This window comes from Chaetura pelagica, unplaced genomic scaffold (assembly GCF_000747805.2).
Source record: "Chaetura pelagica isolate M959 unplaced genomic scaffold, ChaPel_1.0 scaffold951, whole genome shotgun sequence".
NCBI lineage: Eukaryota > Metazoa > Chordata > Aves > Apodiformes > Apodidae > Chaetura > Chaetura pelagica.
In genome coordinates, this window is record NW_009952025.1 from 134,319 (window position 1) to 134,604 (window position 286).

Sequence of the window (286 nt, forward strand, 5' to 3'; positions counted from 1 at the left end):
CATGGGCAGGGACACCTCCCAGCAGCCCAGGCTGCTCCAAGCCCCATCCAACCTGCCCTTCAACACTGCCAGGGATGGGGCAGCCACAGCTTCCCTGGGCAACCTGGGCCAGGCTCTCCCCACCCTCACAGCCCAGAATTGCTCCCTCCCATCTCAGCTCCAGCTCCCTCTGCCAGCTGGAAACCCTTCCCCCTGCTCCCATCCCTCCTGCCCTTGTCCCAAGCCCCTCCCCAGCTTTCCTGGAGCCCCTTCAGGCACTGGAAGCTGCTCTAAGGTCTCCCTGGAG